The following is a 14888-nucleotide window of genomic DNA, read 5'->3' on the forward strand; positions in this document are numbered from 1 at the left end:
ACCTTTTGAGGGTAGGCACATAGCGCATCGGCGGCAGAGGAGCTTGTGCTGCATGTTCCCTTCGACAGTGGAGAGCATCTTTGCAAGCCAACTGCCCTAGGTGCTCCATGTCTTCCTTGTAGGGAGACCTACAAAATGCGAACCAAGGATTAGGCCTTGATACAGGATAAAACCATTCGCATGGAAGGGATTATAATGTGGGTTATCAAGCGCATATGACGAGAAGGGGAGGGGTGAGGCATGCAGTATTTGTTGTAGAGGGATGGCCCCCATGATGATGTTCATTTAGCCTCCAGCCATTAGCAGATCTTGGCTCATGCTAAGTTACGCGAACTGGTGGTCATGGAGTGGGGCAGGGCTCATCCTCGAAAGGATAGACCGGAAAGGGGAAAAGGTGTATAGAAAGGGACGGTACCATGTCTACACCATCAAAGATGTTGGTCAGGGCTTCCTATGGTGGTAATGAGGGTTGCATGCCCTCCGCCTGGTGGTGAGAATGGTCACACAACTTCTAAATGTGTGGTGAGAGGAGGACCTGAGGAGCTTAGCCAGTTGAACCCAACTCTTCTTCTTGCGCTTGACTATTATTGCTTGTGTGTGTTGATAGTGTCTATACAAGGTCACAAAAGTCATTGTTTATTTATATACATATCTATGAATCCATGTCACTTCACGAGGATAAAAGCCAATTGTAGAACTCCGGATTGTATTGGAGCGTGGCATATGCATCTAATATTCGTGGCAACTTACTCAATACTGATAGATATTTTGCGACATCGAGTAGTATGGAACCTTGTCCGAGTCTACTGGCAACATCTAACTCCTCCTCAGTGAGAATCTTATCAGACAGAGAGTTCTCTTGGCTAGTTTCAGCTAAGTCCGTACCCCGAATGACAGTCAGCCACTCGAAAGGAAGTTGGTGCCACATAGGTTGGATCTCTTTGAGACCGCCATTTGGCCAATCGCTCCTCTGAGACTGTCATGATCTGGGCTCCTAGTTCGGCCATTACAATGCGGTTTTCACACCAACGTTGTTTAAATTGACTTCGACCCTCTGTTAGTCACTTTAGTTGCTCTATCTCTAAGAGATTTGGTTAGCAGAGCACCTCATTCAATGTGATGGTTAAGCGTAGTTTGTCGGCTTCCTCGTCAAAGATGAGTCGCATCCGTTCATACAAGATGTTCTTGCTCTTCCCAGGATAAGGAAAATGGCAAGTATTCTTCAAGTTGCTCTTTAGGGAATGCGCCCATGTCTACCAAGACATAGACACGTGCAAACACTTTGAGCATAGCATCCAACTCGGTTAAGCATTCTGTGACACTTCTATGTTCAATGAGGGCTTGCTCGGTTGCTATCTCATGCAATGTTCTAGGGGTTTGCCTGGGCCCTAGCATAGCTAGGGGCTCAAACCTAGAAGAGCAAGTTTGGCCAATGATAGGATTTCTCATGCTCTTGGGGTTTCCATGATTCTCCTGAGGCTTTGTTATTGCATCATGGTTCTCCTTGGATGTGACTGGTATAGATTTGTCACCCTGTTGTGATAGCGTTGTATCCACTCTTGATTGGTCAATGTGAGTTCTATTGTTAGTGGATAGAGTGTTGCAAGCAGCCGTTGATGGTAACGACTACTTTGATTTTTCAAAGCACACGGATGTGTCTAAAGTTTCGCCTCTATTAGGAGAGGCATCAATGGGGTCATTGGTGGATGGACTCGATGCTTTATTCCTTAGCTCTCCAGCGCTCTTGGTATCAATGTTCTTGGGATACACAATCACCTGTGACTGCTATTGTCTTCGTTGTTTTCTCCTCTTTTTCTTGGTCAGTGAAGGTGCATCTCTCAATGACTCAAGACCCTAGACTAGGTCAACCGTTGATGTGCTTGGTTGGCCCTCAGCATTCTCTTTCTCTAGTGTGTCCTCATGGGACATAGCCGTGGCCTGCTGAATAGCCTTGCTAGGTTGTGAGGGTACAACTACCTCCCTTTTCGGAGAGTCTAGCTCTTCAGCCAATTCCCTTGTGTTTAACTCCTCCAACCTAGGCTTTAGGCACTTTGGAAGTACTAGAGTTGTCAAGGAAGTTGGTTGCAACACCTCCTCCATAGGTAAACTACTAAGGATATGTTTCGCAAGGGGCAACCTAATGTGACTAGATCAACTCATGCTTTATCTACACAAGTGAGTGCTCAAAGGGCTGGCTACTCTTAGTGGATTGCGGTGTCAGGTCCCTAGGTCGATCGGAAGTGGTCGTGTCTTTTGTTGCCCTTTGAGCACTCACTTGTGTAGATAAAGCATGAGTTGATCTAGTCACATTAGGTTGCACAGGCGTACCCTTGGACCGAGAGCTACAAATGGTGTCATGTCCCACCTCTTGGACATTTGGAAGCTTAGATGGAGATAGAGATTGGGAGTGAGCAGCCGCCCTTGACGACCACTGTTGTGCTTCCTGTGTCCGTTTGAAAAAAGAGGATGTAGGAGATCTAGGACTCTTAGGTGGGCTGGGCACTGGCTGAATAATTTGCTCGAGACTATTAGACGATTGTGCCATTTGCTTTGTTGAGTGATCAGCCTTGCCATGAGCAATGTTGTGCCTCTGGTGCTCATTATCCTCTTGGGAAGTCAAAAGCTCCTTGAGCACTAATGGTCTTTGTGCATGCTCAATGGTTACATATGACATCTGCTTATTAAGCATGCTAGGCTGAGGCTCTTTCTTTCGAACACTCATGTTTGGTTTCTTGCCTCGAGACCTGGATTTTCTCTTAGGTTTCCTCCTGTGCCTCGTTGCTTTTGGTACAATCTGGCCTTCAGCTGATAGAGGTGGTTTAGCAGGGGGTTTTGGTATCCAAATCCATCGGTTACCTGCATAATACCCTTGAGCGTGTAGCAACGCTTTGGATATCCATCGCAGCATTGTGCTAACCCTCCATCGATGCCTTCGTCTATAAGGCTTGGGCTTCTTTTGGGGTCTTCTACGATATTTGTAAGTCCAAAGCCTGTCCTCAGCATTGTCTCTTAACCTTCTTGTTTCAGGCATGGCCTCACTCACTGGTTCTCGTTGTTCAACCTATTGGGGGTAAAGGCGCCTCTGCCATGCCGCCCCGTGTATTACTACACTGACAGTACCCACCATTGCACACTCCAGGTGGTGGGCGCCCATCACGTCACTTTATTCTTTATTCTTTTAGTGACAGTTTGAATAAAGGAAGGCCCGGTCACACATTGTGACTGTTGGAGTTCCCATTTCTTGTCTCTCTCTTTTCTTGCTCTTGCTCTCCCGCCATAGCTCGCGTGCAAGCTTCGATCCTTCTCACCTTTCAACTGGTATCAGAGCTTGGCATTCTCTTGCTCGAGCTTGACTCGGTGCTTCCCGACCTTCGCATCGACTCGCTTCACGCATTGGATCTCCATCCCGGCAGCCATATCCGATCTCCCCAAGCTCCCATCACTCCCGGGCTTCCCGAGCACCTTCCCAGCCTATTGAGGCACCTTCAAGGCATTGATACTGAGGTATTTGATCATTCTTTCAGGGTTTTATTTCAGTCTATAGGTTGCAAACAGCAAGGGCAACCATGGCTTCAAACCTTTGAAGCTTATTCCCCTCATATTGTGCCTTACACCTATCAAGGCTCAAAGAGGCTTGTCATAGGCCTTTGATAGGCCCTTCTTGAGCCCCCCATTACCCCCTTTTCAGCCCATGTGGAGCAGCAGCAAGTTCAGCACCAACAGGGCAGATTGCATCATTTTTTTTCCAGGCTGTGAGCACTCATCTACTTCAACTCCACACTTGGCCATTGCTTCTTGCTCTCTACCTTGATCAAGAGGGCTATAGACTTCATGTTTGATGTCATTCAAGCTTTGGGCATTGGTCTTGATCATTCGGGACTAATTTCTTCAGATTTGGGACTGTCATAACAGGCTAAAAATAGGGCAGCACCATTGGCATTAGCATTTGTTGCTTATACTCCATTCCGGTTGTGCTATTTGATGCCCGTATGCGGTCTACATGATGCCTAGTGCCTTGGGAATGTATGCACATGATTATGCCATGATTTTGGCTTGAAATATTGGCTGATTTGGGACTGTTATTTACTGTTATACAGTGCTGGAAACAGGGCAGCCACACTTGGCATTGGCATTTGGTGCTTATACTCTACTCCGGTTACCTTATTTGATGCTCGTATATGGTCTACTTCCTACCCGGATGTATTGGGGATGTATGCATTTGGTTTGACCATGATTTTGGCTTGAATTCGGGGCTGAAATCTACTGTTTAGAACAGTAAATACATGCTGGAATAACAATGGGCTGAAGGTACTTTACAGGCTTTGGCACTTACCTACCGATACCGGATCTATGCTTTGAGCTTTGGCATGATGTCTCTGACATTTGGGGGCGACTTGGAGCATATGTATGAGATTATGGGATGCTTTTGAGCTTCGCATTAGCTCCGTCTTCACTGGCATTTGGACCGACTTGGCATGCTCATGGACCGCCTATGCCTCATGTCTCTGCTTGACAGTTAGGCTTTTGCATTACATGCTTTGGTTCGTGACATATGCTATTTGGTTCGTGTATGCCATACCGACATTTGGAGCTTGGATTTGGATGTATTTGTGCATTCCCGGCTTACTTGATCACTGATCTTGGTTGCTATTTGAATGTCATTGAGTTGACCGAGAGCTTGTTTGGGCTTATGTATTGCTTCATGGTTAATACGACCGGTGCTTCATGTATGTCATGCTCTCTTGGATGCGCTTGATGCATTGACAGGGTCACTTATCACTGGTGCTTTCTCTTGGGTTGTTTGAGCTTTTGAGCTCGCTTTGTACGCCTTTTGTGCCAGTGGGAGCATTTTACATGCTTGCTTGACCTTTGACAGCTGCATGCTATTGGAGCACTTACATGTATTTGGAGCAGTTTATGTCTTGAGCAGCTACATACGCATTGAGACTTTGGAATCATACTCCGATCTTTATGGATATGCATTGATGTACTCTTGGTTCACAGGATGTTTATGAGCTGAGTCTCATATTTGGATCTTTCTCTTTGAGCAGACACCTATTTGTGTCAGGTTTTGGCAGTTACAGGAACACTTTGCCTAGAGTGTTTGGGGGTGTGTCTTTCACTAGCAGATGTTATTTTGACATGCTTCGGTGTTGAGCTCATGTTCTTTTCACTATCATTGGCCTTGCTTATGTCCGTTTCATGCCGGCTTTGGACCTAGCATTGTTTGCTTGACATTGGATCCTATTTTGGGACAATTTGCTCTCCAGACTGCATACCTGCAATTTATTACAGCAAGCAGTTATTGGTGGACTGAGGTGTACTTTTCATGCTGAAATATCCTGATTTGGTGTACCGCACCTAGTACTAAGTGGGCAGCAACTTTTGGCACACTTTCCTCGCCCTTTTGACCCCGTTTTGGTCATTTTTTGACAGTTTTTGCAGTAAAATAGCAAGCAGTTTTCGACTGTTTGGGCATTTTCAGCCTGCATAATGGCGTCATCTTCGCATGATAGTGCCATCTTTAACATTACAAAGTTGGATGGTACCAACTACTCTTATTGGAAGAGTCAAATTTGGCAGGTCTTGGTGCAAAAATCTCAGATTAAGCTACTTCGGTTGAGTGGGGAGCAGCCTGAAACTATGGACAATGACGACTGGCTTGAACTTGATGAGCTATGCAAGTCCACGATTGTATTGTCTCTCACTGAACAGGTACATTATAATGTATTTGAGGAAGCACATAGTGCATGGGATCTATGGAATAAGATCAAGAATCTTTATGATAAGAAAAGTCCGACGAGTCAGATGTACTGGTTGAAGCAACTTATGGATCTGCGCATGAAGGATAATGCGACTATGTCTGCTCACTTGAGCCAGTTCCATGCTATACTGAAGAACCTGACTTCGCAGGATATCACCTTTAGAGAGGAAGTAACTCCTCTTTTCTTGCTTGGGACTCTGAATGAGTCATGGGATGTTTTCCGTACTGCTCTTTGTGCCTCTAGTGCTACTCTAAACTTGGCAGATGTTGAGAGTGCTCTTCTTTAGGAAGAGGTGAATCGCAAAAACTTGGATGCCTCTCGTGGTAGTCATGCTTTGACAGTTAGAGGCAGGAATGACAGGAATGATCGTGGTAATAACCGTGGTCGTGACTCGTAGAAGGGTCGGTCTAAATCTCGTGGCAAGTCGCGTAGTAAGTCGCGTGGGCGCAATGCAAATGTCACTTGTCATCATTGTGGAAAAAAGGGCCATATTAGACCACAGTGTCATGAGTTGCGCAATGAGAAGCACAAGGATAAGGGAAAAGATAAAGTGCAGGAGAAGTCCTCTGATCACAGCATAGTACCTGCAAAGTCCAGCGTCAAGATTGAGGAAATTAATGTCACGCAGACTAAGGAGTCCGATGGTGGTGATGAGTTTATACTTGCAGCTAGTTCTTCTGATGCTTCACACTTAACTGAGACATCTAGTATGTATGCACAGTGCTGGTTATTGGATTCCGGAGCATCCTTCCATGTGACGCCTTACCGTGAGTGGTTCCACTCTTACCGCACTATATCTGGTTCAGTCACACTTGGAGATGACAGGTCTCTTGACATTGTGGGCATGGGTGATATTCAGTTGCAGTTTTCCACTAGCAGTTCTTTTTTGCTTAGGGATGTACGTCATGTACCTGCGCTTACGCGCAGTCTTATGTCTGCAGGACGGCTGGATGATGCAGGATTTCATGTATATTTTGGGGATTCTGCCTGGAAGATTACTCGTGGCAGACTTGTGCTTGCTAGAGGCGCCAAGTCTGGTAGCCTCTATCCTCTTGTTGTATCTGGATCCTCAGTTGACCATGTTTTGGCAGTGGGTTCTATCCCACATGTATCACTTTGGCATGCTCGTTTAGGGCACATGCCTTTGAAGGGAATGAAAATGTTATCTAGTTTGCAGTATCTTCCGCCTTTGGATTATGCATGTTTTGACTCGTGTGATCATTGTCTTTATGGTAAGCAAAATAGGTCTATGCATAAGAAATCGGGTAGGCCACGCATGAGTGAGCCCTTGGCATTGGTGCATTCCGATGTTTGTGGGCCTATGCCTTGCATGTCTATGGGTGGCGCGAAGTACTTCGTTACCTTCATTGATGATTTTTCTAGGAAAGTGTGGGCTTATCCCATAAAGCAGAAGTCTGATGTCTTGGCAGTTTTTCAGAGATGGCTTGCTCTTGTTGAGAACCAGACTGGGTATAGGCTGAAATGCCTTAGGACTGACAATGGGGGAGAATATGTCTCACGTGCTTTTGAGCAGTTTTGTGATGACAGGGGTATTAAGCGTCAGTTGACCGCCCCTTACACCCCACCCCAGAATGGTTTGGCTGAGCGCATGAACATGACTATTCAGGAGCGTGTGCGCTCTATGCTTAGCCATGCAGGCCTACCCCAGAGTTTTTGGGCTAAGGCAGTTAGTACGGCAGTGCATGTCATAAACCGATCGCCTTCCAGTGGATTGGATTTCGAGGTTGCAAAGGAAGTTTGGGCTGGTAAGCTACCCTCTTATGCGCATCTCCGTGTCTTTGGATGTGAGGCATTCTGCCATGTGCCCAAGGACAAGAGGAGTAAATTGGATCCAAAGAGCATTAAATGCATATTCCTTGGCTATGGTGAGTCAGGAGAGATGGGCTATTGCCTATGGGATCCGCAGGCGCGGAAAATAGTATGCAGCCATGATGTCATCTTCCATGAAGACAAGATGCACAGGCAGCGTGAGAAGGTGGTTGAGATCCGCAGAGTGATCTTTCAGGAGGAGCCTAGAGCTCCAGCACAGCCAATAGTACAGCCTGCAGCAGTTCCTCCACAGGGCCAAGGTGTTGGACAAGCAGTTAGACAGGCAGTAGAGCCTGCGGTGAGACGGTCTGCTAGAGACAGACGCCCACCTGACATATTTCAGCCCTCTATGCATTATGTTTTGGTTACAGATGCAGGAGAGCCTTTCACTTATGATGAGGCTATGCGCATGGGTGACAGTCACTCCTGGGAGAGGGCTATGCAGTCTGAGATAGACTCCCTGCATAAGAATGAGACTTGGGATTTGGTTGCCTTGCCTAAGGGCAAGAAGGCTTTGCCATGCAAGTGGGTGTACAAGCTGAAAAGTACCCCTGGACACCCCAAGCCGGCATACAAGGCTAGATTGGTAGCAAAGGGTTTTAAGCAGGAACATGGTGTGGACTTTGATGAGGTCTTCTCTCCTATGGTTAAGATGACCACCCTGCGCTTAGTCTTGGCTTTGGTTGCATAGCTTGACTTAGATCTATATCAAATGGATATCAAGACGGCTTTTCTACATGGGGACTTGCATGATGAGATCTATATGGATCAGCCTAAGGGCTTTGCAGAACCTGGCAGGGAGCACCTAGTGTGCAAGTTGAAGAAGAGCTTGTATGGCTTGAAACAGGCACCTAGGGAATGGTATCATAAGTTTGATGCCTTTATGCAGTCACAGGGCTACAGCAGGAGTGCTATGGATCCGTGTCTTTACACGAAGAAAGCCCGTGATGGCAGTTTGCTTATCTTGGTACTCTATGTTGATGATATACTGATAGCAGGGAAAGCTCATGATGAGCTAGATGCTCTTAAATCTCAGCTGAAGAAGAGCTTTGAGATGAAGGATTTGGGACAGGCCTCACATATACTTGGGATGCGCATTAAGCGCGATAGGCATCAGGGGCTTTTGTATCTCTCATAGCGGGAGTACATTCATAAAGTCCTTGAGCGCTTCCGCATGCAGGACGTAAAGCCTATTGGCTGTCCATTACCTTCTTATGTGAAGGTATCACAGGCCGATTGTCCGCAAACAGATGAGCAGAGGGCCGAGATGGCCAAGATCCCTTATGCTTCAGCTGTGGGCAGTTTGATATATGCCATGATAGCCACTCGTCCAGATATTGCGCATGCAGTTGGTGTTGTGGCACGCTATATGGCTATACCTGGCAGCAGACATTGGGATGCCGTGAAGGGTATCATGAGGTACCTGAAGGGCACAGCAGATATGTGTATTTGCTATGGCAACCAGGATGCAGGGGTCGTGGGGTACACTGACTCCGATTATGCAGGACATGCAGATAGTAGGAAGTCCACTTCTGGCTATGTATTGACCTATGCTGGAGGGGCTGTCTCTTGGATGTCCAGGGTTCAGAAGTGTACGGCTTTGTCTACCACTGAGGCCGAGTATGTTGTAGCCACTGAGGCTTGCAAGGAGGCCATATGGTTAGGCCGTCTAGTTGTTAACCTTGGGATTGATGCTACACCTACACTACATTCGGATTCTATAAGTGCCATTCAGTTGGCTAAGAATCCGGTCTTCCATGCGAAGACGAAACACATTGAGGTGAGGTATCACTTCATACGTGGTGTCGTGGAGGACAAGTCTGTTGACCTTGTCAAGATCTCCACTGATGAGAATCCTGCAGATCTACTCACGAAGAGCCTCACTACTGAGCGCTTTGCCTTCCTCAGGAGGTTGATGGGCGTTGGATGAGATGTCGCCTTTCCTCATCCCTTGTACCTATGTACATTTGTACTGTCTTTTCTTTTTCTTTTCTCTCTCAGTAGGGCAGATTCGCCTTTAAGTGGGAGGTTGTTGGGGGTAAAGGCGCCTCCGCCGTGCTGCCCCGTGTATTACTACACTGACAATACCCACCACTGCACACTGCAGGTGGCGGGCGCCCGTCACGTCACTTTATTCTTTATTCTTTTAGTGATAGTTTGAATAAAGGAAGGCCCGGTCACACATTGTGACTGTTGGAGTTCCCATTTCTTGTCTCTCTCTTTTCTTGCTCTTGCTCTCCCGCCATAGCTCGCGTGCAAGCTTCGTCCTTCTCACCTTTCACAACCTATGCTTGTATCAACTCTTCCAACAAGTCCTTGCTCTTGTTAGTAGGCTTGATTGTTATGTCAGCACCTTCCTTGCCTTTCCCTCGAGGTTCGATGTCACCCTTGCTAAAGGTTGTGACTATTCTCACACCCGGTAGTATCAGGTGTATCCTCTGTGCTACATAGTCAGGCTCACACTTGGTCGCCCTTTTGAAGGGTCTTCCTAGGAGGGTTTTCTTCCCGTAATTAGTACTATTTGGAGGAAGATGAAATAGGATAGGCAAGCTTTCAGTTTCAATTTTCGCAAGGATTTTGCACTTCCCTATGAGTGTCAGTGTCTCCCGTAAGGGCTAAGTGTTGCATTAGTCGGTGTGAGCTTTGGTTGGCCTAGTAGGGTCCATGATTCATAGGTCAAGATATTAAAATCTACTCCTTCATCAATCAGAGCATTGATAGTATGCTCTCTTTTCGCGGTGGGTTTGACCCTAAGATAAGCAGGTGGTACAATGTCTTTGTCTTCCGGGTCTTGGCTTGTAAATTTAAGCCTTCTAACAAATGCCCTTGAGTCCTCAACTGCACAACCAGATGTGGATTCTCCACTGATGTCTTGGATCATCAGTGTAGTGCTATTCAAGGTACATCTCTCATCAAGAGTGTCATGTCTAGTCATCTTCGCATTTGTAGCTTGCTGAAGTTGCATTTTGCTCTGACTAGACACGGTCTGAACTGATGCCAGGAGGCATATTCCACGGTGGATTCCGTGAGGTTTTACGGTGGATTCCGTAAACTTAGATGACCGGGGCTCATACGCAAAGAGGATTCTTTGTGCGAGAAGTTGATGGGGACGCCTGTCCTTTTCGGGCGTTTCATTAATTTAGTGTGTACATGGGTGATTCCATAGCGGGTGATTCCGCAAAATGCATATTAAATTAATAAACGTTTATGAGTTTAGAGTGCGCACTCGTAATAAATTAAGGTTAGGATTTATTTCTAACCAGTTGATTTATTTATGTAGCTGAAGACTGCTAGGTATTCACTTTTGTCGGTTTAATTGTGTTATTTTACTAACGATTGTGAATGCTTCAGTTGATGTGTAGAGATAGCAGCAGTGGCGGAGGAAAGCATTGGAGTCTAGCGGGTTTTCGATCTTTGGACTATATTTTAATAGGCGCCACGCCTATATTTTGATTATGTCTATAGAGACATCGATTATTTATTATTATTTTGTATGCGCTTATGCGCCTGGATATGTTATTTTTATTTGGACATTGAGATCGGGCGTGCCAGACACTATGGGCACCGTCCATTAGCTTTATTTTCTTATTTTTGGTAGAAAGCAAACTCAAAAGCTAAAAGCTTGTCATATTTTTGTAATTGGGCTATTTTTGAGCATAAAGATTGGAAATATACATTAAATACATGCTTTGTGAAGCGCTCACACAAGGCATGGGGGAGATTGAACCCAATTTGTCTCTTGTCTCATGTCGTGCTTGCTTTTACATTGGTTTTTGTGCTAAAAAGTAGAGTACTTTGTTCTTGGGGACCTTTGGGAATTCACTACGTGAGCTACCTACGTCCGATCTGCGCACCAGTGGTATCAGAGCGGAGCAGAGATCAAGGGCTTCCAATCGCTACCAATCTCGGGCGAAGGCGGAGCTCCAGGAACAAACGGCCTCTACAGTCAATCTCGTCGCGAACCGTCGATACAGGCAGACTTCTGGCGATCAAGAACCCCTATTCCCACTGTCAGATCGCGAAGGACCAATCTCTGTCGGTGGAGGACCACTCAAACACTTCCTTCATGAAGTCGTGGAGTTACAGATAAGCTTGACTAATTTTCTCATTATTTCATTAAACAAAAAGCTTAAGACAAAGCTTAGGAAGCTTTATAAGCTTCATAATTATCAGTCGACTGGCAAGAGGAGGGCCCCGAAAATCACGCGCGGAAAAAACGGACCCCCCCCTCACGAAAATCGTCGACGTGCTGCTTCCTTTCATATTTAAGCTTATTAAGCTTAAGCTTAACTAATTAAGCTTAAGTCCCTCCATACTCTCCAAGTCAGTTAAGCCAAACAAAGTCAGTAACTCCGGGTCCTGCGCAGCAGAAGACAAGTTCAGTAAGTCACTTGGAATCAAGTCCTGCAAGTTCTGCAAGTCGGCTAAGTTCAGCAAGTCAACAACCCTGCAAGTCTGTTAAGTCTGCAACTCTGCAAGTCAGACTAAATCAGAACTGACTAATGCTCGAAACTCCTAGAAGACTTGTTCGTTTGCAAAAACTCAGAACTGGAAAGTTGTTCGCAGCAAGCTGTTTTACCTATCTACAAGTTCGTTGAAGTACTTTCAGCAAACGGAGACAGAAATATTTCAGAATTTCTAAAAATTGAAGAAGAAAATACCCAAAAATACATAGCCTTGTAACCCCAAATTTGAGCTACGCTCATCCCGCTAACTGATTTTGAGTGAGAAAGGTTTGTTGAGTTTTACAGGATGACTACCCCACATATGGATGATCCTATGGCTGAAGACGACCTACCCGAGCCTACCATGGAACAAAAGCTAGATCTTATCATGTTACAATTGGACGAAGAGCGAAGAGCTAGGCAAGCCTTGCAAGCGCAATTGACAAAGCTACAAGGAGCGTCCACTGATAAAGAAGAACCTCAAGCTGAAGATCTGATTCGCCGTACCATCGATGCCACTCTTGAAGCACAAACCATTCGCAAGGAATCCAAGATAAGTAAACGAAGTTTCAAGTTTCGCACTTTCAATGGCATAAGAGAAGGAAAGACTGTTTTATCATTCATTAGCCAGTTTGATGACTATTTCCATGAGGAAACTTATCCTGAGAAAGATAAAATCAAGTGTGTTACTAATCATCTGATAGACAGAGCATCACTTTGGTGGACTGTAGTCCGCAAGAGTATAGAATGTCCTGCTACATGGGAAGATTTCAAAAAGAAGTTCATGCAAAATTTCCTTCCACCGCAATTTCATGAGAAGGCAATCAAGCAATGAGATTTACTTCAACAGCGCGACCGTGAGCCTATTCCACAGTATACAGAGCGTTTTTGGAATGCACTCCTACAGTTACGCATGCTTGAAGACGTACCAGAGACGACACATAAGCGGAAGTACATGTCTGGACTTCTTGGACATTACTACGCTGAGGTGAATATGTTCAAGCCTGCTACCCTTGAAGATGCCATCTCTTTAGCTCACGACACTGAAGATAAGTTACGTGGAAGAGATCGACGACCACAGCCATTCCAAGCAAACGGTAATTATGGATCTAAACAATTCAATTCAAATTTCAGAAGGTTTAATCCAGGTCGTTTCTCATCACCATCTTTCCGCAAGAATTGGCCTAAACCACCTGCATTACCATCCACTGTCAATCCAAATCCTAAGCCTATCCAACAAGCAAATCCAAATATACCCCGACTCCCAGCCATTGCAAATAATGTGACCAAAGCCAAGCCCATCGTATGCTACAAGTGTCACCAGCCAGGCCATCTCGCAGCAAATTGTCATTCAAAGAAGCCATCAGCACATATCAACTACCTTGGAGCTATGGACGAAGAAGAGCATGAGGATATGCCGGATTTCACTGAAGAAGAAGATGATCCTACTACTACTTCCGACACTTTACCAGGTATGCCTACTTTACATTCATTGTTGACTATGAAATGTATGGTGCATGGAAAAGAAAGAATTATATTGCATGATGACGGTAGTACGCATGATTTTATTTCAGCAAAATTGGTAAAGGAATTGAAATTGCATACAGTACCTACGCATTATCGCATAAAAGCTGCATTTTTAGGCACTAGGTACAATGGCACACAAGAAGTTCAAGATTTAGAAATTCAAATTGGTCCATATATTAAAAGAAGAAATTTCTTAGTTGTCCCATTACAATCTAGCGACATTATTCTAGGAATGCCATGGAGACACCAACATAATCCCAATATAGATTATTCCACACACACAATGAATATAAATTTTCAAGGAAAATCTATTACATTATTTGGTATGCATGCATCTCATATGTTTCCACTGCTTTCGCATACTCAAGCAAAACGTGCACTACGCAAGAATACTAAATCATATCTCATTTGGGTGAATGAATTGCATGCAAAGGAACATCATCTGCACCCTAGGCATAAGGAATTTCTTGCATATTTTAAGGATTGTTTTGCAGAAGACCTACCACCAGGTTTACCTCCATCACGTCCAGAAGACCATAAAATTGACCTAATACCTGGCACACAACCACCTTGCAAAGCCCCATATAGGCACAATCAAATAGAGCAAAAAGAAATCCAGAGTCAAGTAGAAGAATTACTAAATAGAGGTTTAATTCGACCTAGCAGTTCCCCATTCGGTGCACCTGTGCTCTTAGTCAAGAAAAAGAATAATACTTATCGCATGTGTATTGACTACCGAGCATTAAACAAGATCACTGTAAAGAATAGGTATCCTATACCTAGAGTTGATGACCTTATGGACAAACTGCAAGGATCTTCTATATTTAGTAAAATTGACCTTAAATCTGGATATCATCAGGTGAGGTTAGATAGATCCGACATATTTAAGACTGCATTCAGGACACAGTTTGGCCATTACGAATCCTTAGTCATGCCATTTGGATTAACTAATGCACTTGCTACTTTCAGTAGAATGATGAACCGTATTTCTCTAAAATATCAGTATTGTGTGATTGTTTTCTTTGATGATATTTTAGTGTTCAGTCAAAGTGAAAAAGGGGGTATGATGCCAGGAGGCATATTCCACGGTGGATTCCGTGAGGTTTTACGGTGGATTCCGTAAACTTAGATGACCGGGGCTCATACGCAAAGAGGATTCTTTGTGCGAGAAGTTGATGGGGACGCCTGTCCTTTTCGGGCGTTTCATTAATTTAGTGTGTACATGGGTGATTCCATAACGGGTGATTCCGCAAAATGCATATTAAATTAATAAACGTTTATGAGTTTAGAGTGCGCACTCGTAATAAATTAAGGTTAGGAT

The sequence above is a fragment of the Lygodium microphyllum genome, chromosome 27 (assembly GCF_053477565.2).
Source record: "Lygodium microphyllum isolate KBCC chromosome 27, Lygodium_microphyllum_v1.1.10, whole genome shotgun sequence".
Taxonomy (NCBI): Eukaryota; Viridiplantae; Streptophyta; class Polypodiopsida; order Schizaeales; family Lygodiaceae; genus Lygodium; species Lygodium microphyllum.